The 24,018-nt window shown below is 46.9% G+C and overlaps 1 long non-coding RNA gene across 1 annotated transcript; it reads left to right on the top strand.

Annotated features, from left to right (window-relative positions):
* The first annotated feature begins 1,244 nt into the window (after positions 1–1,244).
* On the top strand, positions 1,245–23,326 carry LOC308614271. Its single transcript, XR_014015370.1, has 3 exons — positions 1,245–1,379; positions 7,367–7,679; positions 21,724–23,326. It is a non-coding gene; the product is annotated as an uncharacterized lncRNA (long non-coding RNA).
* Positions 23,327–24,018: the final 692 nt, after the last annotated feature.

The raw sequence follows: 24,018 nt of genomic DNA, 5'->3' as shown, positions 1-24,018 counted from the left end.
AGGGGGTTTCAATGCTGAAGGAAGACGGGTGGGGACCAGGGGAGCTGGGAGTCAGCCCTTTAGGGATTCTGGCTTTGGGCGATTTCCCTGGGCATCTCTGGAAGTGTTGGTAGACACCAAATATCCCTCTTGCCTCATCTGGCTGGACATTGCGACATCGGCAAGGAATGAAGGATAACGCTGTCTTGGGAGGGCCACCTTAGTCATGGGAACCAGGGGAGGCTCTCCCAGGAGTGTCCTGCAGGCGGGCAGGGCCTGGACGGCGGGATGGGTGGTTAGTCAGCGGCCTGGCGGGAAGGACCTCTCTCTGCAAGTAATCACCTGGCAGGAGCATTCCTGGTCTCCACTGAGCCACACCTGGTGACCTCTGTGTGCCCAGTGGGGGCTGGAGGGGCGGTCCTTGCCTCACAGGAGAGGGGGCATGCACAGCCGGGATTCCTGAGGCCTCCAAGCTTGCTGGGAGGCAGGCACCCAGCTGCCCTCCCTCACTCCGCCATCCACTTGCTGGGTGCACCTGGGCAAGTCTGGGCTTTAGCGTTCCCGTCTGTAAAGGAAGCAACACACCTAGACCTCTAACACCCGCAACAAGTGTAAATTCCTCTACGTTGGGCACTTAGCTCCTTATTTGTCCCAGAGCCCGGCACATGGTGGGCCCCCAGTAGCTGTGATGTGAGTAAATGAATGAATGAACGGATGATGGATCAAAATACATCTCCCCACTTTCATTCCAGCCCACAGGATGCTTTGCACTGGGGTCAGCTCAGAGAAGAGTCATCCTCAAAGACAAGGTGGCTGCCTGGCCCAGGTACAAAGATGCTCTCAGAGAGGTGGCGGATTAGGACAAACCAATTAAGGGCCTTAGTGTATTCAGCAGTTTACACTCAATATACTTAAGGAGGAATGGTAATGTTTTGAAATCAGACACATCTTGTTGGTTAATGTTGGCGTAAGTTATTTTTGGAGGTAGGGCCTGGACATGGCGGCCCGAGCTCATGTGTAGAGGCGAGTTACCGATCCATGAGGCTATGTCTAATTACCTGAAATTCCCTCCTCTGTTGAGTGAAAAATGCAGTTTTCATCAGCCCTGTATTAATTATGGCTGCCTAGAGCTGCAGTTGGCAAAAGCATGTTTTTAGCTCATGACTCAAGGCTGACTCAACGTTGGGGACCGTTCTTTCCATGGCCCCAAGCTGGGCTCCGTTTTTTTTCCTGGAAACGCCTAAATTGTTTGCCAAGCCCTTTGACCGGGCCGTGGAGCTTCTCTGGGAGGCTCAGCACCCATTTTTGAGCCCCTGGCTTCCCAGCTGGGGGTGGAGGGTGGGGAAGTGACCCAAGCTCCCACACGGACTGCACGGCAACCTGAAGACGCCTTTGGAAAGGTGAGCAAACGACATTTAGATTCGAAGCTGTGGGGCTTGGATTTGAAGGCAGCACTTTCTGACTTTGAACTTATACTGTTTTTTCCATTGCTCTTTGGGGGCCTTGTTCAAATCACCTGCAGGGCTCAGGGTGTCTGTCCCAGGAGTGAAATGGTCTCAGGAAGGTAGATCTTGCTTCATCTAAGCCGTGGCCGTGCTACTCAGGACTGAACTTGTTTCTGGTTCCATCTGAAGGCCTTTAAAGACGTGCCAGATTATAAAATATGAAGGACTTTCCGGGTGGGGAGAGAGGACTTGGTCATAAATCCTGGCCTTGCTTCTGGATGGATTGATTGAACATCCACTCCTGTTTGTGAGACAAACAGCTTCCCATCTCATTTATCTTCTCACCCGTGACTGTCTCTTGTGTTGCCTCCCAGGCCTGACCTCAGAATGACTGCTTGGAAGGTTTCTAGGTGCCCGGCGCGAGGGTGTGTGTGATGTGAGATGCCTGGAAAGTTCCCCGGACCCCCTCAGAACACATCCATTTCCCTCCTGGCCACTTGGTTCTCTGAAGCTGACAAGCCAGGTCTCATTTCTTGTCCTCTTTCAGCTCCAGCCCTGGAGGTGGCACTCGTAGACCCATTTGACAGATGAGGAAACCCAGGTTCAAAAAGGCAAAGTGACTTTTTCCAGCCAAGATGAGAGACCACGTTCTGGTTGGTCCAGACCTGCCTTGGACTTTCTGGAAAGGATGAGGTGAGGGTCCTGGTGAGGTGAGGGTCCTATTAATCACCAGTCAGTACCCTTCCATGGGCAGCCAGGGCATATGATGGTCCAAGAGTGTAATCAGTGTAAGTTACCCTCCGAGTGGCGAGTCCATGCTTAGCTCTTCGCATCCCTGAGCCCATTTTCTTCCCTCCTAGGCACCTGAGGGCCTGGGTTTTATCATTCCATCTTTTCAGATGAGTAAAATAAAGCATAGAGAGAAGTTAGGCATCTCGTTCACAGTGACGCAGCCCAGGTGCCCAGGACAACCCAGCTCAACATGGTCCAGCCTGGCTGCAGCCCCTCCAAGAGCAGGTTCCTTGCAGCCCCCTCTATGGCATATCTCACCCATCATGTGTGTGCCTCGAAGGATGGTGTGTGGGGAAGGAGGTCAAGGAGGCAGGGGCGAGACAGACGCTACCTCCCTGGGGATTTACAAGGCACGCCAGCACTTTAAGGACCTGAAAAAGATCTGCTGTCATCGTGGCGTTAACTTTGTCTAACTCTCCAGTTCTCTAACTTGTCCAACCACAGAAAGTCTTTTCCTGTCTTTTTGTTTGGTTTTGTTTTCTCTTCTCTCCCTTTTCCCTTCTTTCGTTTTCTTTTTGCTCTCTCTCCTTTCTCCATCTCCTTCTGTATCTCTTTGTCTGTCCCTCTCTCTCTTCCAAATCACCAGAGACCATAGACTCTTTGGGAAACAGGGCCTTGGGATGCTGAGGAGGAAACTGCTCAGATTCAGCCTGAACAGGTATTCGTTTCAGCTCCTGCTTTGGGCCTGGTCTGGGGAAGCCTCACCATCCCTGCTGACAACCAGCACAGGCTCCGTCACTGTCCTTGTTTCTGCAGGGAGCACACAAAGCTCCTGGTCGGGGGGCTCCCCTGGTGGCGCAGTGACTGAGAGTCTGCCTGCAAATGCAGGGGACACGGGTTCGAGCCCTGGTCTGGGAAGATCCCACATGCCGCGGAGCAACTAGGCCCGTGAGCCACAACTACTGAGCCTGCACGTCTGGAGCTTATACTCCACAACAAGAGAGGCCATGACAGTAAGAGGGCTGCACACCGCGATGAAGAGTGGCCCCCACTTGCCACAACTAGAGAAAGCCCTTGCACAGAAACGAAGACCCAACACAGCCTTAAATAAATAAATAAATAAATAAATAAAAAAGGCTCCTGGTCGGCAGTGGCGCCCATGGCACCCAAGGCTGGTGGTCTGTGCCTGTGCCTTGGGTTCAGCTCCCTCTCCACTCCTCCCTCCCGCGACCCCGGATTCTTTAACTGTGTTGGGTTGGACCCAAGTTCGGCTGATGTTGCATCTTCTACTTCAGGCTGACCGCTGGCATCCAGTTACCCTTCCCTTGGCGTCAGCTCTTGGGCCAGAGGTTGAGACCTGCCCATCCCTTGTGCAGCTGGTGGTGAGAGGAGGGGGCCGATGATGATGGTTCATCTCCATACAAATGAGCTGACCCGTCCGCACTTGCATCCATCCCCACCACGGCAACAGGAAAGACGGGATCCACCAAGACTGTCTTCACGTCTTGTTCTCTGGTCAGAGCTGTTCCCAACTGTCAGAGTGATATATGGCTCCCTGACACAATGGCCATTGCAACACTTTTTCTTTTTTCTTTAAGATTTTGAGTGCTGGGAAATGTTCAGCTCCTTTGAGATACCTTTGGTTGACTCTGATGCTTAATTCTCGTGTCCAAGACAGGGCCTTGCTCACCCTTTCCTCTAGCTGCCAGACCTGTTGTTTTTAATGTAACCTTTCTCTGACGATCTTAAAACAACTTTTAATCAAATAGTGATGATTCATTTCTGGATGGGACGGCAGAACGAAAAGATTAAGATTTGCAGTTCCTCCTGGACCAACTCCCCTTTTATCTCCCCATCTCCTTCCCTACCCCGCCCAGCATCCTTTGGCCTCCTCTCCAAGCCTCAATTAGCTGATGGGAGGGGCTGCTTGGTCAAGGGCGCTGTCCTGGGTGGTCCAGACTGTTGAGGGCATTTACTCTCTGCATCTTCAACTCTGGGGAGATGGGCTGCTGACATAAGTGGGAACATCTTCCTAGGAGATTTCAGAGCATTGGAGACTCAACTGTTGATGGTGAATTACAAAGAAAAATAAAAAGAGGCAAAATATCCCAAAGGCACTACTTGGACAAGAGCATCTGACCTCACCACTGGCCACTGCCCCCAGCATTCAAATCCCATGATCTCAGGCTTCCCAGATGGTCAGAGTTTGCTATTGGTGGGCAGGAGTAACACAACAGAGAGGAAGGAAGACAACTAATGTTTGTTGAGAGCTTCCTCTGTGCCATGTGCTTTTTTTGTGCCCACAGATGTTGTCACTCTAAGCCAATAATACTAACAGTGAAGCTAGCAAGCACACACAGGGTCACTATATGCTGGAAATTGTTCTTGGTGCTTTGCGTATCCTAATTTAATTTTCACAGCAGTCTTATCAAGTGGAGACTATTATTATCCGATTTTACAGTAGAGGGCTTTGGAGCACAGAGATGCTCAGTAACTTGATCAGGGCCACATAGTTCAGAGGTGATGGAGCCAGAAATCAAACCTAAATTGTCTGACACCAGGGTCTGTGCTACTGTCCATTTCTTCAGACTGCAAATTACTTAATAGGGATGGGTTCTCCCAGACTTTTGTAGGTGCTGGGGACAGGGGTGTTGACTGGGGGTGGGGGCCTGGGAGGGCTGCTCATCTAGACCTCAGCTCTAACACCAATATAAACACAATTCTCCCAAACATGCTTCCATGGGTGAGAGCACGAGTTGGGATGCTCTCTCTCAGGCCAGGGATGGTAGGGGGTGGCTGTGTCACCATGACACATAAGCAGACCCCTGCTCTGGGGAAATGACAGGAAATGGGCCACAAAATAAATCTTAGGTGGACAGGGATGGACCGTTACCAATTATGGCTGCTGCTGTTGGACCATTTCTTACCGAGGATCTCTCGTTGACATCAGAAGGTAGTTCTGTTCACTACACAATAGACTCTCTGTGGTCCTGGCTCTGGGGGGCTTCCGACCTTTATCAATTCACCCTTTGGTGGCCCGAGTTGCAGTATCCCTGCCGAAGTTGTTCCAGCCAGTGAGGCAGAGACGGGACAGGCCGGCAGGTGGGATGGTGGTGCCAGGATGATCAGAGGCAGGGTCTGGCTCCTAGTGTGGGAAAAACGAATAGAATACTGTCCGGTCAGGTGTGTTCCTGGCATGTGTGTTTCCGGATGTATATTTGCATCTACTCTTGTTTCATCTTACTTCATTTTCTTTTCCTCTTATGGAACGGCTCCGTGCAGTGGGGCTCGATTTCCACTCTCCCAAGTGGAAGCAGAGATGAAGCGGCCCGTGGTCCACACAGGGCACGTGTCTGGAACCAGGATCTGCATTTTGCTCTAGGTTGGCCTGTGGTTCCACCGCTTGCTGGGCCTTGGCCTTCAAGCCCGTGGCTGTTCTTTCTTTCCCTTTTCCTCCCTTTCTCCTCCGAGTCTTTGGTGGCACAGGGTGGGTGAGGAGAGGGGGGCCTCTTAGCCTGCACACCCCTTCTCCTCGGCCATTGCAACAGGTCTGAAGCCAGCTTGGCCTTGGAGCATGCCAGGCTTGGCACTGAACGCAGCAGCCCCTTTGGAGTCGAGATTTGGTTTCCTCTTGGAAAAAGGCTGCTTCCTGATTGCTAGAGAAGGAGAAGAAAGTCTTAAAAAGGCTCTGGTGTTCCTGTTGGCTTCCAAACCAACAGCCTCCAACATTTTGATGATTTAAGTGTCAATAGATTAAAAACATGTGGTCCATGTTTCCCCTGAATTCAAATGCATGTTGAACTTAAAGGAAAGTTTAAAAAAAATATATCAGAGAAATAGTCTGGGTTTTACTCAATGCCCTGATGGAAAACTTGGCGTAAGGTATTTGCAGAGTACGTGGGCCCTCAGAAAATGGCTTCAGTTGGCCTGGAGGCGGAAGGGACTTTTATGGACCCCACATCCCCCCAGGACTAGACCCAGGTTGGTTTCCTGTAGCTCTGCACACTGGGGAAGGCCGAAGGTTCGAGGAAAAAAATAAAGCTTCAACATTCTCCTTTCTGGAGACCTCCTTCCATCCTAATTTTTCCCAAAGTATATACATATCTGGCCAGTGAGCATCTATGGGGCATCTACTAGGTGCCAGCATTCCTGGTGGATTTTATTTAACCTCCTTGTGCTGGTTCTTTCTTGTCCCATGCTCTGTCCAGTGGAGCCACTCACTGTTCCCGCCTCTCCACCTTTCCCCTGCTGATTTCCCTACCTGGCATGTCCTTTCCCAGGCTTTATCCCGATCTTGTCTGTTCACACCCACAATACACACCCCGGTGCTTTATCCAGAATCTGTGCTCCATCAGCATTTGGAGTGATGTCCAAGGACTCACAGAGAGATGAGCATCTGGCAGATCCAGGACCTGTGATGAAATCCATAATTAGTCCTCCTTAGACTCAGCACATTGAGCTGTGCGGAGGGACGCTGGCATTTGCTCCTGATGCCAAGCTCCTCCCCATCATTTTGGGAGGGTTTTCTCTGGCCCCTTCCCTCTCCTTCTTTGTTTACTGTAGGCAACGATTTTCACTTAATAGAACAGGGAAGGGATTCCTCTTTCACGTGGTTGGGAAGCAGAGGCCCACACAGACAACCATGGAGCTTATGGCCAAGCCCGGGAGTTGGTAAATTTGTTGGGGAGAGCCCTGATCCCAACAGCTCGCTGGGAACAAGGCCTATAAATAGCTGCTGCCAGTCAAAGCATAATGATTTCAATCTTCTCGCTGTATAAATAAACAGTGTTGTTCAGGAGTTCTCCTTGGCTGCAGTTTTGGCCTGTACGTCTCAAAGGCTTGCAGACGATACAGCTGGAATTTTCGGCGAAGGCAAAGGAACTGACATTGGGGGAGTGACTCCCGTGTACCCGACCCCGTGAGAGACATTTAAATAGGTAACCCCATTAAACCCTCCTGCCGATCCAAGAATCGATATTGTCCCCATTCCACTTACGAGCAAGAGGAGGTCCAGAGACAACAGGAAGCGTGCCGGCGATCAGAGGCCAGGGACAGGGAAATGAACTCACATCTGTGGGGTTGCAGAACCCTGGCTCCATCACGCTCCCGCATTGTCTCAGGCATCCTGCAACAACCCGACAAGATCACTATTTTTGTAAGACTTGTGTTTTCCCTTGGTAATATAAATAACACGTTTTTTTTCTTTACAGGAAAGTTTGAAATTGGAGAAATGCACCAAGAAAATTAAAATCACCTGTATCCTTGCCACCCAGAAAAAGACACATAAATATGTTTTGTTTACGCTCTCCTGATGTTTAGACAGATAAGCAGTTAGATCTGAGAAAGAGAGATGACCTTACAGACGCACGCACTGATGGATAGACATTTTTAAAAACAGAGCTGAGAGAAGAGAGCAGATTGTTTTGCAGAGTTTTTTGTTCAATTAACATTGATGATGCGGTTCTGATGGCCACTTCCTGTGGGGGCTCAAGGAGGTGAAATGACTCGTCTGTGCTTACACAGGTGGGTAGGATCCACTTGCCTTCCTGTCACCTCCCTGCCTCCTCTCTCTCTGTCCCCATATTCAGGTGCATTGGGACATACATCAACGGGTCCATCTGTATATTTCCAGGTGCACTGGATTGCTATACGTTCATGTTCCAGTCCTGACTCTGTGACTTACTAGCCATGTGGCCTTACAGGACTCAGCTTTTTTTTTTATCTCTAAAATGGGTACATTTTGATTCAAAGTTCTAGTGAATCTGAAAGTGTCTGGTGAAGAGCGCTCTACAGGTTATCTTTCCAGCTTTGGGAACATGGTCGAGCATAGGTTTGGGTTTTGAAAAGTTAGTTTTGCCACTGGTTTCCTGGGAAAGCTTGGGAAAGCCGTTTAACTGCTTTCTCAGTTTTCACACCTGTAACATGAAGACAGTGACAGCTCCCTCATGGAATTGTTGTGAGGATAATAATAATAGCCTGAGGTTTATCCTGAGAAACTGAGGATTGAGGTTATGCAGCTACAAAACGGATCTGAGATGCACAGATACCCTTTGAAACTGGAAATCCTTTTTTTTTTTTTTTTTGCGGTACGCGGGCCTCTCACTGTTGTGGCCTCTCCCGTTGCGGAGCACAGGCTCCAGATGCGCAGGCTCAGCGGCCATGGCTCACGGACCCAGCCGCTCCGTGGCATGTGGGATCTTCCCGGACCAGGGCACGAACCCGTGTCCCCTGCATCAGCAGGTGGACCCTCAACCACTGCGCCACCAGGGAAGCCCCAAAAGGGAAGTTCCCTTGTGAAAATCAGACAGGATAGAGACATCCCTCAGACATCTCTCAGGATAGAGACATCCCACATGTAGCAACAGAGAGGCTCCAGACAACAGGCAGTGCCCAGAGTTCATTATCTTTCCCCTCTGCTCTAAGTCAACACATAGTTAGTTACACAGAGGAACTAGGCTATGACCTATTATACCTTAAAAATGAAATAACTGCAAACATGGAGGGAAAAAGTTGTTCATCAAAAGGTACATCAAGGGAATATATAACATAAATTGCCCCACAAAATAGTCAAAAAGTTTAGACAAATACTTCTCTATAATATTGAAAATATTATTGAAAGTATAATCCTTTCAAGATAGAGCACAAGAAGAAATTATAAGACAACATAGGCGGAGGTAAAGTGAGTTGGCAGAACTCAAGAAAAAAACTGATGTGAAAAAGATAAATGCTATATAAATTAAAGCGCCATTAGAGTCTTTAAAAATTAGAATTAACATGACAGGGACGTCCCTGGCAGTCCAGTGGTTGGGACTTCGCCTTCCAGTGCAGGGGGTGCTGGTTCGATCCCTGGTTGGGGAGCTAATATCCCACATGCCTCATGGCTAAAAAACCAAAACATAAAACAGAAGCAATATTGTAACAAATTCAATAAAGACTTAAAAAAAAAGGTCCACATAAAAAAAGTCTTAAAAAAATTAGAATTAACATGACAGAAAGCATCATCAAAGACATGATGGCTGGGCTAACTCTTTCAGCCCTGTTGGCATTTTGAATAGGACATTCATCATAGGGCTAGATTCCTGTATGTTGAAGGACATTTAGGATTCTGAACCCTCATCTCCCAAATGCCAGTTATGCCCATCCCTGCCCTAGTTATTGTGTCAACCAAAACTACTTTCCCACTTTCAAAGTACAAGGATACGAAAATGATTAAAAAGATGATGTATCTTTATAATAGACAGGTAGAGAAAAGAAATATGACAAATGCACAGATTTGTCTCTCTTTAGGAAGAGACCAGAACAAATGACACAGAAAAATATTAAATGATATAACTGAAGAAAACTTTACTTAGATAAATAAAGGGCTGATCTGAAGGTACACGATATCCCAGGAAAACATGAAATAGAAATAAGTGAGCAACACCAATGTACACCCTTGTGAAAAATCTGAATTTCAAGAGTAAGGATAGGGAATTCCCTGGTGGTCCAGTGGTTAGGACTCGGCACTTTCACTGCTGTGGGCCCAGGTTCAATCCCTGGTGAGGGAACTAAGATTCTGCAAGCCGTGTGGCACAGCCAAAAAAGGAAGAAAAAAAAAAGAGTAAGGATAGAATTCTATTGGCTTCTAGGAGAAAATACAAATTTTAAGATATAAAGGAGAAAAAAAGGGTTATCTTAGAATTTTCCACAACTAGAGTGAACGCCAGAAGACTAATGTCTACCAAGTGGTAAAGGTAGGAATAAAAGGTGGTCTTCAAGAATTTTAAGCCAGTCCTAAGAAACCCCAAAACAAATACTTCTTTATTTCAATCAGAAAAAAAGATTTAAGCCAAGTTATATTGTCTTAAAATCCAGATATAAAGGTTTTAGAAATATTGACAAGCATGCACAAACTCACAGATTGTACCACCTTAGGAGTCTTTCAGGGAAAATAAACACAGTTTATTTCCCCAAGTAAACATCCTAATTTATTTTGTATTTTAACAAATTACAACAAAAAGATGAACTAAAATAAATAATGCAGGAATGGTGACATCATGGTTAGATGGTAACTATCATAGTTATTATCAATAAATATAAGACTAAGACTGACCAACTGAAATGTTTTTCACTGAACAAAACATAAATATTGTAAAGCTGGACAATAGTAAGATAACAGAAGTATGTTGAGAGGTAGGGAGGGAGAAGTATATGGTGTTAATTTCTTCCTTCTTCATATCAGGGAGCTAAAGTCTAAAATTAAAATGTAATTTAAAGATGACTCCAATTCAAAGTGTGCTATAATCTCTTTTCTTAATTTAGAGGGATCTTTTAGGAAGGAGATCATATCCCATGTAGTGAAGAAAATGGATCTGAAATAAGTCTTTCAATTTTACTTTGGCTTCTTTCTTCTTCCAGTCAATTAAAATATAAGAGAGTTTAGTACTTTTAAATATTAAAAATAATGTGCATAACATGTTCATGTTTTTGTCCCCTTATCTTTCTTTCACTTTATCATCTCTCTGTCCTTTTATCTATCTTTGAACATAGAATAATGGCTGGAACAACGTTTACCAGATATCAATTACCATTGTTTCTGAGTGGTGGAATTTTAGGTAATTTTTTTACTGGCCCTTTTGGACTTTTATGTATTGCTGCTGTATTTTCACAATGATCATGTATTATACTTATTAAACAAATGAAGTCAACATTCTAAACAAAGTGAAGCAATCACAATGCAGGAGAAAGGCAAACCTAATTTTTTTTTTTCATCCCCAGTCTAAAATGAGAGATACCCATCTGAGCTGCCCATTCTCTGGACTCAAATTCTAACAGCTGTAAACTGACCTTTCCTGTTCCTATCCTTTTCCCAAGAATATCTGAAGTACTTTAGAACTCAGGTTAAGTCTAAAAGAATTGGAGCCATACGATGGGATCGAGGACAAGGTCATACGCATTGAATTTGGTTATAAAGGACATATTTATTTAACTATGATTAGATGATATTATAGACCCCAATGCTTCTCTCCTTGAGAACTGTCAGACACAGAGGCAGATATGACTAAGGTAATCTGTTATGAGTCATTTGGATACTGACTGGTGTCATCTGTTGATTCATTTCCCATAATATCTCATAATAATCATGTGTAGTTAAGGTTTAGTATATATAATGCTCTTTATTTGCACTCTGCTAAATACTTTCACATATATAATCTCATTAACAATCTGTGGGAGAGGCAGTGTCATAATCATTTTACAGACTAGGAAACAGAGGTTCAAATGACTCCGACAGAAGTCTAACTTTCAAGTCAGAAATCTGAACTAAAATCTTAATTTGTAGAGGAATGTGTGGGAAGCAGCAGGTTAGTATCTGAACTTTAGAATTTATTTCCTAAGCCAGTGGTTTATCACTTTATGAAACCCCAATATACCTAAGGACATGTGATAGCCCCTCTCTCCATCCATGTCATTTGGGTGGGACTTATTTCATTCTACTAATCCAAGATTGTGCAGGTGACCTGGACAAGGGCTCACAGTGCATTCCATTGTTTTGGGCACCATGATTAGTTCAGGGATAGGTACTCCAGGTGGTCCATGGGAGTGAACACTGGGGCTTTTACTGGTGTGACCAATAAACAGGAATTCTATTTTCTGCGAGCATAATAGCAGCAAGGATGATGCAAGCCTGTACCTACTAAGGACCACTACATGGATCCCCAAAATAAAGCCAACACACAGGAGAAGAGAGCCAAGAGTTGGGGCTAGACTAGATTTCCATTGCATTGTGGAAGCTTCTGGATCTAGCCGTTCCTGAATCAATCCACCATGGACTTTGGAGATACACAAGACAGTCCACTTTTTGCTTTATTGAGTTGGCTTTTGGTCACTTGAGGCTGAGTGCCCCTTATGCATTTGGAAGTCTCACACAAAGCGGAGCAGCAGTGGTAACTGGCTCTCCTGACTCCCAGTGTGGACTCCTTCCACCGGACTCTCTAAGATACCCTGAAGTAAATCACACAACATTTCAGTCCCCTCAGGATGTGACTTTGTTTGTGGAAGAGGGTGCCTTACTCACTTACTTTGAACCCTGTATCTCAGGAAAGGCTTTCCCATGAACACTGAACTGCAATAGATGAATGAATTGCAACGAAAATGTTGCCACTTGGAAAGTTTTGTTTTAAATGATCTAAATTAAAGGAACAGTCTTTTCCTTTTAATGTGCATATAAAATCACTGCACTTTCCTGGTTAACAATATAAGTCCCATTTTATCATAAAAATGAGCGAGGTGACGGTTTCTTTTTAAAATGCAAAGTGTTTTATGTCAGAAGTGATGAGAAATTGGATGGCGGCTCTCCATCTATGCAGGTATAAAAGGGTGAGTTTCTTTCTGTCGGTATTTTTCACAATCATGATCAAATTTTCTTGCCTTAAAAAAACATGGTTTTAGATACCATTAGCTGAAGGAAACAAGAAAATACACACAAACCCCTGCATTTTTATGGAGACAAAGAGAAGGCAGTGAGCTGTTCAAAAGGAAAGTTATAAATGTAATGATAGGAAGGCCACGTGATGCGCATTAATTCAAAAGGGGCCCATTATTGGATTGTGATCTGATTGTGTTTACAAATATATAGCCAGAAGGCTTTTAATTTTGGGACAGTGTCATTGTTCATAGGTAGATATCCAGCTACAGATATGAAATCTATGAAATTATGTGCTTATGTGTTTTAAATGAGATACAGCTCCTCTCTTTTAATGCAATAATATTCCTATTTTATGATCTATGGTTGCCCAAAGTTGGGGCAATTTTATAACAATCTTATTTAAAATATCATAATAGATGAAAGATGTAAATAATGTGATGTTTAGAGACCAGGTTGAAATTTGAATTCACTGGAATTTCACCACCGCTGGAGCTAACAAGGACAGACTTTATTAAATTGCACAGATTGGATTCTTCTTGCCTTTCCAGCCACTTCTTGCCTCCTTGCTGTTTATTTTTCTTTTAAGCCCGAGTTCAATAAATAAACCCAACTAACAATTAAAAAGTCCCCAAATGATGCTAGATTGAAAAATTCAAAAATAGCCTGGCTGGCACCGCACTTGCAGTGGAGTTTGATTAAATTCTCTAATTGCATTCGAACGGGTGGGGACGATCACAATGTGTTGGTGCTTTTAGCACGAGCTGTGGATGAAAAACTTCAATTACCACTAAAAATGGAAAATGTTCATAATAGATAAATGCTCTTCCTATTTGAGAGCTGCTTTTTAAATATTATGTAACTGATTTGGATGAGATACTATTTATTCTATTCCTATTGTACTCTGCCAATTGATTTATACCCTTGCCCCAAACCTAGAAATCTTCTTCCTCCTCTGGTGGAGACCCATTGCCAGTAGCTGGCTTGGCCAAAAGAGCTCTTTTCCTAGCCAGAGAGTGGATGTCCTGTGATAGGGATGATGGAGTCTGAAAATTTCTTGGAGAGAAGGAGGAACAAAGACTGGGGGTCATGTTAGCAGTACATTTGGAGCAACTACTGCTGATTTGGACTCTGCTGTGGAAGGTGGGTGAGTTAGGGACAGGGGAGAGGATAAGACAGATCCTCAGAGAGCTGCCCATTTCCAAATGCTGCCTTGAACCAAATGGGCCCCCATCTTCTGGGAAAATGGATGCTCATCACACAGCTCGGTTCAAATATCACCTCCTCCAGGAAGTCTTCCCTTCCTGCCTCTTCTGAGCTCCTGGGATGCTGTGTATACTCTATGGTGGCATGGTCTGCATTTGATGGGGTCATTGGTCAGACTACCTCCTCCCGCCCCACCGCACCCTCGGAGCTCCCTGGGTTCAAAACCCATATCTGGGTTCTCTGTGTGTAGCCAGGTGGTTCCCTGGAGCTGGTCATCACCCGCTTCCGTATCTCCTCCTCACTGGAAGGCAGGAGCTTTCGAATCACACAAACCTTGAATCCTGCCTTAGCAATTTGCTGTTGGGTAGCTGTCTTCACCCTTTGAGCCTTGGTTTCCCCATCAGTAAAATGGGGTAAGACTGGGCCTCCCTGGTGGCGCAGTGGTTGAGAGTCCGCCTGCGGATGCAGGGGATACGGGTTCGTGCCCCGGTCTGGGAGGATCCCATATGCCGCGGAGCGGCTGGGCCCGTGAGCCATGGCCGCTGGGCCTGCGCGTCCGGAGCCTGTGCTCCGCAACGGGAGAGGCCGCAGCAGTGAGAGGCCCGCATACCGCAAAAAGAAAAAAAAAAAAAAAAAAAAATGGGGTAAGACTACCCATCTCATAAAATTGCTGAGCAGGGTTAATGGAAATATAAAAGGTGAAGGCAGCTAGTAGGTGCCGAGAGCATATAGTAGACCCTCAGTAGATACCAGATTATTTCCTTTCTGCTCTGTTTTCCTTAGTTCACTCTTTTTCTTCCTGATTTCCCTCATTTTAACCACCACCACCACCATCACTGTCACCATAAAATGAATATTTACTAAGTGCTGAGCACTGCGTTGAGGGTTTTTCCTAGATAATCTCATTTAATTCCCCTCCTTCTTCTCCTCTTTGTCACACACTGCCTCAGTGTCCCCAGCCCATGGGCTCCCTACAGCTTCTTGTATGGGTCCCACAGGAGGACCCAGCCCAGCCTCACTCCAGGCCCTGTGACAATCCTGGTTACAGTCACGACCTCACTTTCCGACGGGGCTGGCCTCATATTGTTGCAGCCTAGAGACCCCATGTCCACTACAGCAGAGAGCAGCCAGGGCATCTTCCCACAAGGCTGAACGGATCAGATGGCACTGCCTTGAACGGCATGGTGCCTGCCTCCCGCCACACCCCCCTCTCCGGTCCATATATCTGGTCTCTGTCCCCCTCCCCTGCCTTGGCTCTGCCGTCCAGAACCTCCAAGTGACAGCCTCCCCTGACCTGCCCTGGGCTCCCACGATCCTGAGCCTGCCTGCCACTCTCAGCCATGCCTGCCACCTAGGTTACCTCCCATCATGCCCCAGGCCTACCTGAGCTCCTCCAGGTGTGACACGTTCCCTCGGTCCCCTCCTCTGCTCTTTCCACCACCCTCCTGCTCTTCTGGCTTTTGTTGCCCTTCCCATCTTTCCTTCTTCTTCGTTCATTCTCTCTCTTTTCTCCCCTTTCCCACTGGCTGTAACTTTTTATGGCAGGTCCTAGCGTTTCTGATGTGCACAGGATAGAACCGCTGCTCTGGAGGAGGCTGAACCCAGTGGGGAAGACAGACCCACGACCACAAAACCCTTTACACTGTGGAACCTGGATAAATGCTATGTCTCACGCATCGGTTCAAGTAACCAAAGTGCAAGGTCAGGATGGGGCGACTCAGCTTTGTCGAAACACGTGAGGGAAGTGCCCTGGGGGTCTTATTCAATATAGGGGTCCATTGGAGGACATGACAGCTCATAAAAAGCTAATGGGATTTGAGGCTGCAGTACAAGGGGCTCAGAGTTTCGAACGAGGGAGATGGGAGCTCTGGGCTTTTCTGCTTTGTTCCCTTATGCCTCAGGTGTTAGATCAGTTCAGAGATGGGAGTGGGCATAGTTTAAAATAAAAAAAAGCAAACTGGAGGATAGGTACAGTAAAGCCATCAATGGGCGGTCAGGGAGGTCTTGTCACCTGTACAAGAGGGGAAGGATTGAGTGCGTGCCTGAAGGGCAGTGGGCTTGTTTCACTGGGAGTAGTACACGATCCTGCCCACAATTTTCCAGGGGTGGGGCTGCCTGAGAAAAGAGGGCGCAGGCATCAGAGGGGCTTGGGAGAGGAAAACGAGACACACATCAATAGGAAGCTGACTTCGGCAGAGACTAAGGAAGAGCTTTGAAAGCAGCTGAGCCGAACCCACCCACCCTTGTTTGAGGGATGCGTTACCCTGAATTTGAAGATACTCAAGCAGGTGTGTCCCATCCGAGGGGATGCTGGGCAGAGGGTTGGTGTCACAGGCCTAAACCTGGTCTCCTTGCCTCCCAGCCTTTCCATAGTTGGTACCTTCATGAGGCTGAATCATAGCACGTGGCACTGTCCTCCTCTTCCTCCCTCACCCAACCTTCAGAGCATCTCAAAGGCGATCTGGGGGAGAACTTAGTTGGATCCCATTCCAAAGGAATTGTCACCAACCTTAGACATCACCCTTTCCTCCAGTTCCTGTTTCTTTCTCTCTTCCCTTTCCCCTCTGCATGAGCAGTGCCCACCAAAAACCTGTGGGCCACGCTGGTTCCCTCTCTCACTATCTACGGCCACTGGTGCCCCCCACTCCCATGGCTGCTTCTCACATCTCTGGCTTCCTCTCCTTCCCCACTGCCCACAACCCAATGTCCACCAACCCCTCATCTCTTGCCAGCAGTCACAGGCCTGAAATGGGTCCCATCGGACCAAAAGAGGGTGTTGCAGGACTTGGTTCCTTTTGGAGGCTCTAGGGGACATTCCATCTCCTTGACTTCCATTTTCTGGAAGTTGTCAGTTCTTGGTGCGTGGCATCTTCCCCACCTTCAAAGCCAGCAGCACCGTGTCTTCAAATCTCTGATTCTGACCTTCCTGCCTGTATCATGACGATCTCTGTGACGACATTGGACCGAAATCACCCAGGATCACTGCCCCATCTCAGTATCCTTAACTTAATCACATCAGCAAGGTCCCTTTTGCCATCCAAAGTGACAGATTCACAGGATCTGAGGATCAGGACATGGGCATCTTTGGGGGCCATTATTCTGCCGACCACAAGCCTCCACTACACTGCCTGCAGAGTTGCCATCTTTGATCCCACATGGGGCCTCCAGAGGCTACTAGCTCTCACCTCTCCCTGGCGACGGGCAGGTTCCTCAGCCTGGTGCACAGCATGTTGGGACCTGGTCCCACCAGCCTTCTTCTCCTTCCTCTACGGAATCCACTTCCCGGAACGGGGCACTCCATGCAGCACCCTCTTCCCGCCAGTGCCTTTCTCCACAGCCACTTTTGCCCGGAAGCCACCTGGGCCTGTTCTGCCCCAAAGCAGCCCACCCTCCATGGCGCTGCCCCCACCGTAGCCAGGACTCAGCCTGACCTCCGTGGTTATTGCTCCCCAATCTTTCACATGTTCCTTTAACACCAGCCAGGTCTTACTCCGGGCTGTTTTCCTGACCAGTTTTCTCTACTGACCCCTCCCCTAACCATGTCCTGAGCCATTTCAGGCCGGGTCATATTATGTCTAGAGCAGACAGCACTGACCACACATGGATCCACATTTCCAAGTATTGAGATCTCTAGGGGCTGGTACTCGAGTAGGAAATCCCACCTGAGGGACCTGTGTGCTGGGTCCTCAGGCTGATGCTCCTCTCCAACCCTTCAATGCATCCTCAGTAGCTCTTTAGATAAAGAACAAAGTCCCTACTGTGGCTCCCCAGGCATTGCTGGACCTGGCTTATCTCAGGCTAGGGTCCCCCTTGCTCTCAGCCCAGCTACCCTGACCTTATTGTGATTCATCAGTACCTCCCTCCCGCCCGCACGTCACCTTTTGCTCACACCTGGCCATCTTCTGCTGGATGGCTTTGCCCCCTCCTGTGTTCACTGACCCCTTGCCTACTCATTCCTGGGGAGTCTATCAGCTCAAGTCCTCTTCCATGGGGAAGTCCTCCCTAACCCTCCAGATGAGCTCAGAGGTTCCGATGAGTGCATGGAGCTCCATGTACCTTGATGCACAAACCCATCATAGCACCTCACATGGCTTGAAATTTCATACTTGATTGTGTGGTGATGAATTTCCTCTTGTCTCCCGGGGAGGACAGACCCTGTAGTGGATATTGTGGTTCATGACATGTGGACACTTTTAGGACCAAGGAATTCATTTCCTAGCTACCGGGGTTATTGGCCTGGGCTGGCTCAGAACTGTATCCCTTTCTGGGAATTGCTCTTGCCTGAAGGAAGCTGCCTAGCCCAGAGTGACTCTCTCCTCCAATAGGTCCAATATAGTGACTGTGATTGGAGATATAAAGGCCTGGCCCCCTCATCTCAATTCAGGACATCTCTGATGGGTTATCCCAGGTTCAGAGTAGGATAACCCATGGGGTGGGCTGAGAACTTTACTGTGACTGCATCACAGTTCAACTTCTCCCTCTGCTCAGCCTTTCTCAATAAACTGCCAGCATGTAGATCTCATTCCAGGGTCTGTTACCTGGGAACCCATTAACCAGTGTTAATGAAGTTGTCCTAGGACATGGACTCTAGAATAGGATTTTGGAGCTGCATCTCCTGCTTGCAGACTGGCAGTGAAGACCCCATCACTGGTTGTAGGTTCTATGTGGATAGCCGCTGGCATGCTGCAGTATGGCAATTGTCAATCCTTTTGTTGGTGGTGAAATGGGATGGGATATTAGAGAAAAGGAGGCCCTGGCAGGTGCAATTTCTCAGGTGAGGAGGGAGGGGATAGTAATTAGAAGTACTGTGGAACTGGATGCTTATTGCTGGGGGCAACCACTGCATTACAGAGAGACAAGGCACGGCTATAGCCCGGTGACTAAGCATCAGTTAAAGGCTAGGTGTGATGGCCAGAGGGAAACTTATAAAGAGACTCATCCTCCTGGAGGGTAGACAAGTTGAGGATCAGGCCCAGGTCTTTTTTTTTTTTTTTTTTTTTTTTTAATTTATACTGGAGTATAGGTGCTTTACTTGTTGTGTTAATTTTTGCTGTATGGCAAATTCAATCAGTTATATGTACATATATGTCCCCTCTTTTCTGGATTTCCTTCCCATTTAGGTCACCACAGATCATTGAGTAGAGTTCCCTGTGCTATACCGTGGGTTCTCATTAGTTATCTTTTTTATACATAGTAGTGTATATATGTCAATCCCAATCTCCCAATTCGTCCCACCCTCCCTTCCCCCTTGGTAACCATAAGTTTGTTCTCTACGTCTGTGACTCTATTTCTGCTTTGGTAATAAGTTCATCTGTACCATTTTTCTAGATTCTACATACAAGCAATATTATATGATATTTGTTTTTCTCTTTCTGACTGACTTCATTCTGTATGACAATCTCTAGGTCCATCCACATCTCTGCAGATTTCATTCCTTTTTATGGCTGAGTAATATTCTACTGTATATATGTACCACATCTTCTTTATCCATTCATCTGTCATTGGACATTTAGGTTGCTTCCGTGTCCTGGATATTGTAAATAGTGCCGCAATGAACATCGGGGTGCATACATTTTTTCAATTATGGTTTTCTCCGGATATATGCCTAGGAGTGGGATTGCTGGGTCATATGGTAGCTCTGTTTTTAGTTTTTTAAGGAACCTCCATACTGTTCTTCATAGTAGCTGTACCAATTTACATTCCCACCAACAGTGTAGGAGGGTTCCCTTTTCTCCACACCTTCTCCAGCATTTATTGTTTGTAGATTTTTTGATGATGGCCATTCTGACCGTTGTGAGGTAATACCTCATTGTAGTTTTGATTTGCATTTCTCTAATAATTAGTGATGTTGAGCATTTTTTCATGTGTTTGATGGTCATCTGATTTTCTTCTTTGGTGAAATGTCTATTTAGGTCTTCCACCCATTTTTTGATTGAGTTGTTTGTTTTTTTGATATTGAGCTGCATGAGCTGTTTGTATATTTTGGAGATTAATCCCTTGTCAGTTGCTTCTTTTGCAAATATTTTCTCCCATTCCGAGGGCTGTCTTTTTGCTTTGTTTACGGTTTCCTTTGCTGTGCCCAGGTCTTAATTATAAGAGCGGCAGAGTGTTCAGAAGAAGTTGAACCCTCAAAGCCTGCAGATATGCTATGCCAGGGTCAGCTCCCTAATTAGGATGGAGTGGGACTCATCAGAATTCAGCATCTCCCTCTGTCCAGTCCTACTTCCCTTGCTTCCTTAAGTTAGATTTTACTGCTGGTGAAATGAGATGGTTCATCTCAAGTCAGCCACCTGGACCCAGAGAGATGCTGGCCAACAATCACAGCATACAGGACACATAGCAGAGGATGGAATGAGGGGTATTAGATGTGGCTACGATACCTGGGCAGCAGCAGCAGCTGTAGTTCGTCCCATAACCTTCCTCTTATCATTTTTCCCAGGAAAAAGAGACCAACCAGAATCCTGGAACAGCTATTCCCAGATAGAGTGAACTTAGTGCATGAAACTAGTGGGTCCAGGTGGCACATGGGATGGACTGTAGTAGATGCTGTGGTGAGTGACCGAGATCCCAGTTCAGGGCAGGAGCAATAGCCTTCTCAGATGTTTGGAGTGTTGGCTATATCATTCCACTCTGGACGTTGCCCTCAGCCTCAAAAAGCTTCCTTGGCCAAGGTTACACACCCTCATCCTGATGGATGACTGGATAATGCCAGGGTACAAAAGCCCAGCACCTGTGCCTGCAACTGGACCATCTCTGAAGGTCCATCTTAGATCTAGAATTTCCTATGGGATCAGCATCTGCTCCCCTTATAACTGAACCACAATTCAACTTTTCCCTCTGTCCAGTCTTGCTTTCCTCAACTCTTTTTCTACCCCTCCCGACATGTTGCTCCCAAGGGCACTCCTGAATACAACTCTCAGAATCTCGAAGTCTATTTCCCAGCGAACTGGACTGTGTATACATTAACATCTGGACTCTTGTCTTCTCCATCTCTCTCTCTGCTTAGGCTTCAGAGACAAGGTCTGCTCCCCGACAGGAGTCCTGCTCACTGTCCTGAGCCTCCTGAGAATGAGGCTGTGACTCTGTGCCTGTCTCCTGTCACTTCCCTCTCTGGTCCCATTCCCACTACCTATCTTGGCTATTTTTCAAAAGCTCTGGGCTCCAGCCCCTCCTTCCTGGCCGCCCAGCTATGATATGAGTCCTGGTCTTGAAGGAAGAACCAGAGACGAGAGGAGGTATGACCTTAATGACACACGGCAGAGGCTTAGTGAAGACAGCATGCAGCCTACCCTCCCTGTCACTTAGGAATCCTTTGCTCCAAAGCCACACTGATTTGGGAATGACAAGAAAGAGGAAGTAAGGTGTGGTGTGAGAGGTGGTGTCGGTGCCACTTCCCTTTGCAGACACCTGAGCAGATGGGTGGGTCATGCCAGCAGGGCTTCATCTGTGGATTTCATTAGCTTTTCCTATAGTCAACCAGAGTCCACTCTGAGCTGCAGAATTAATGGCTGGGTCTCCAGACCATAGTTACAAACCTTTCAAACGTTTGTGTTTGGTACGGCCCCAAGTGTGGTTTTATAAAGGACAGTTCTACCCATTTCCAAGCCTCCTCTGCTTTGAGGACCTTTAAATCACATGTTTTGGATTCGTTTACATGGAACTCATCAAAGTCCTATTTTGTAAGATGGGTTTGATGTCCGAGCAGCTCTTCTAAGCTGTTTTGGTTTTGCTCCTTGACTGGATGAGGTATGTTTTACTAATACCGAAAGGACTGCCTGGTGCTCTCATAAAGGAGTTCAGATTCTTCTCTCTGGGCAGACCGTCCAATGTCCTGGTGAGATTTCATAGTTGGCAAAGGAGATTGTCTCTTAGACCTAATAATTTCCATGCTTACCCTTTCATGAGAAGGAATTGCATTTTGGAAGAACATGACTTTTTTTTTTTTTTTCCTTTTGGTAGCCTTAAGAGGCAGCCTTATGAAAAGACAGCAAAGGCAACAAATTATCTCCCCAACTTGCGGCTTTGCTGCAAAGGCCTCTGGGAAGCTCTTTTCTACATGCCTTGCTGTTGAGCTGACCACATCCTGCAACTCTGCAGGCACAGCTAGACCTGAGGCAGCCAGGGTCAGGTCATCAAGTTTGCTTCTCATTGGAACACGCGGTCTGGCTCAGCCACCAGGAGAGAACGGGTCAGGGCCACTGTAACTGTTACCAGGTTGACCCGAAGTGGGAGGAATTTACTGAGCATCTTCTCGCTTGCTGTCTCACCTGATCCTCCCTGGAGCACCACCAGGTGGGCATCCTTGTGCCAATTTACAGACAAAGAAGGCAAGAGATTGCACAGCTCTCTTGATGACCCCAAAGTGGCCTTTCTTCCTCCTACAAGCATCTTGATGGCTGAATTGTTGCTGCTTATTGCCTCGAACAGTTGAGAACGTTCTAAATGGAAATGGTGTGAATGCGACAAAGAGGGCTTGGGACCCATCCCCACATGGCTTCCAAACTTGCTGCACTGCAGAGATGTGGGGACATCTTCCAGGGCAAAGAGCTTTGAACTTGGGCCGGGCTGCTGGCCTGGCAGGGTGTATATTGGGCAGATCACTCCAAACTGTGGTTTTTCTGCCTATGGCATTGGGCTGATGGGGAACTAGTGAGAAAAAGCATGTGGTGTGCTCAGCCCAATACCAGCCACACGGGGCAGATTTCTGCTTTTCATTATTACTAGGAGTAGGAGTCCAGCCTCACTTCTTCCTCTCTGGCTGGTGGCCCCTGGGATCCAATCAGACTACAGCTGTCTCAGAGTATTTCATGCAAGTGAGGGTTTTTAGTCCAACCTCACTGGGAGGTGGCATGGAAATAGGTAGATTGGAGTGGCCTACACTGTGTGGACTCCAGTGGATGGGACATGTGATCCTCTCTGCATATCACCCTGGGTGATAGGAGCTGGAGGTCCTGGGATGTATGGCTCTAGAGGGAGGTTCTTGCCAATGGGCTGAACTGGTCCCTGGATGGAGACATCTCATCCCTGGGGGTCATTCCGCAGAAGCAGGCTGGTGGTTGTCACTTCTACAGCCCCGCCATGTGATGTGTGTGCGTGCGCATGTGCACATGCAGATACGCACACACAAGTAGAAGAGAGGCGGAGTCTGCAGGACCCCATGGCTGCCTCTCACCATGAATCTGGAGTTGATTGTTTCTTCTCCCATCTCTTTCCTTCCTTTTTTTCTTGCCTTTAGCCTGTGCACAACTGATACCTTTTCCACATGAAACATCACAAAAAATTAAACTAAAACATGGCTTAATTTCAATCTGGCTGGAAAAAGACAACTGATTAGGCAGGGATCTGACCCGCCTGTGTGCAGAGCTCAGAGGGCTAAGACCTGGGAGCCACCCAATCCCTGCAGACGGCAGTGAGGAAACAGGCACACAGAGGGTAAGGGGATCACTGACAGTCTCATAGCTTGTTAGCAGCATAGACGGGATCTGAACTCAGAATTCTTTGAGAGTGTTTTTTTTTTGAAAAAATATTACAGTCACTTTACATTCCTAAAACCCCAAATTAACCATTTGCCGTTTTTTCATATTTGTTTCAGTTCCTTTTCTAGGAGTATAGCTGAAAGAGTCTGCCAGCAGACACTTTAAAAACTATTAGAACTGTTTAGATAAATCTCCAGCTGTCTCCCATGACCACTACTCCCATCCTGGTCCATTCCCTTTTCCACAAAAGTAGCCATTATTATAAGTTTGAGGTCCTTCCTTCCAAGCCACAAAAATTACACACACACACACACACACAATATGTAGTATTGTTTTTGTGACTAAGCCTTTCTTTACATATTTACATAAATAGTATCTTGTACCATATTGTACAGGACCATCAGGAACCCATTTTTATTTCCCTTCGTGGTGTGTTTTGGGGGATCTGTTCTTGTTGATGGAGGTTGATCATTTTCCTGCGGCTAAGAAGACTCCTTTGCACTCTCCTGTCACTTCTTAATTGCCCACACACTCATGGATTATGATCAAGCTGCATGGCTTGCCTTTCCATGAATTTCTGAGCAATGAACTAGAAACCAGAAGGACTCTTTGTGGCTTGTTTCTGCCCAGGACTTGAAATTACAGGAGGACCCTGTGTGAGTCATGTTACCATTCTGTGCCTCACATGTCTTATCTGTTGAAGACAACTTGCCAAAGAATTGTGTGGATAAATGTGAAGTTCTACCACAGCCTCGGCTGTCCCCACACTTAAGGGTAT

The sequence above is a fragment of the Mesoplodon bidens genome (assembly GCF_964165515.1).
Source record: "Mesoplodon bidens genome assembly, chromosome: 3".
Taxonomy (NCBI): Eukaryota; Metazoa; Chordata; class Mammalia; order Artiodactyla; family Ziphiidae; genus Mesoplodon; species Mesoplodon bidens.
This window is presented reverse-complemented; position numbering and strand designations above follow the sequence as displayed.